Raw genomic sequence first — 1,494 nt, 5'->3', positions numbered from 1 at the left:
GTACTTTTTTACGCCTTTAGCTTTCTTTTCTACGCCGTCTAACTTTAGCACGCTGTACATCTTTGGTTTCAGACCCACGTATTCCACGATGGGTTTTCCTAACATTTCGTCTTTCATCTTCCCAATTACCTTCTTATTCTTCGCAGAGTAAAGGAAGTGCTCCTTCGGGTAACCGCTGGTGTCGTACTCGTCTATGTCGGGGAGGCAGTCTTTGTAAACGTCTTCCGTTTGCACTTCTAGAATTAGGGAGTCGGTGTCTGTATACAGGAGGCGACAGCGGTCTCCGTACTTTGGCTTAAGCTTATCGTAGTAGAACTCGTACATAAGCAGCTTCGATAGATCCAGCACCGTAAAGCCTGTGTAAACGGGCTTGTTTAGTAAGAGGTTTGCCCTTTTCATGTGAATCACGTAGAAGTTCAGCATTTCTACGTATCTAACGAAGCCTGGCTGTGACACGTATGCTTCTGCTTCCTCTTTGGTGCTGACTATTTTTACGCTTACGCGCTTGCGGATGTTCTCCATTGTCTTTCCGAACACGCTGTTGTTCATCAGTTTGAAGAGGTTTTTCTCGAAGTCATTTTTCGCTGCGGTACGCTTTTGCGTGTTAAAGTCAATGTAGGGGCGCATCCAGGGTTCCTGCGTGAATTTTAGGACTCTGTGGATCTTCTCTACGCGCATTCCGTGTCGCACGTAGAACTGCAGGTTGCGGTAATGTACCACATACTTCTTCTTATCCATCAGGTTCATAGTTAGTTTCCTGTACGGTTTGTAACCAGGGCACATTTGCTTTTGCAGCGGACCTTAGCTGCTTAAATGGTATCTCTATCGCTTCTGGTGCTAAGGGGAACTCATTGTGTTCGTCGTGCAGGCGCTCTGGGTACTCCAGATCCACTTCTAAAACGTAACCCTTGTCTTCCTCCTTTCCTACCTGCATGTAGAAGTCTATCGGCTTCACTGGATCCCATTCGAAGTCTCTCACAGGTAGGTACTGTGACATTGCCCAACCATAAAGGTTATTCGCATCCAGGTAGTAAATGTATGTGGTTGGTTTCTCTGGGTCGTGCTCTACTAAGGGGTTGTTTGCGCGGGCGTAACGTCGGCTGGGTCCGCATACGCCGCCACGAATACCGTCTTCCATAACCGATACATGTCGTACTCCGTTAGGAGATCCACTGCGCATTTGTCTTCTTTAACAAAGCACTCCAGCTGAGCCCAGGAGCCGTGTAGAAGAAATTAGCGGGATCCAATCCATAATATTCCATAGCCATCTTTCTGAAGCTTTGGAAAACATCTGCGAGCAGCACTACGTCAGACCTTAGGTAGATGTCGTGGTAGTCACCCATGTTCTCACAGGAGTACTTTTCCCCACGTCTAACGCATGCTGGTACTCCTCATCCTTTATACCAGACTCGTTAGGGTGCTGTAGAAGCGATCTTTGGGTGGTAGGGGTTCTTGAATCGATCCCAGGAGTCCATGATTGTAGGGTGTTCGACT

The sequence above is a fragment of the Actinia tenebrosa genome, unplaced genomic scaffold (genome assembly GCF_029948245.1).
Source record: "Actinia tenebrosa isolate PJP-AT-01 unplaced genomic scaffold, QUT_ActTen_1.0 PGA_scaffold8__29_contigs__length_14323225, whole genome shotgun sequence".
NCBI classification, from domain to species: Eukaryota; Metazoa; Cnidaria; class Anthozoa; order Actiniaria; family Actiniidae; genus Actinia; species Actinia tenebrosa.
Note: the sequence above shows the minus strand (reverse complement) of the source record.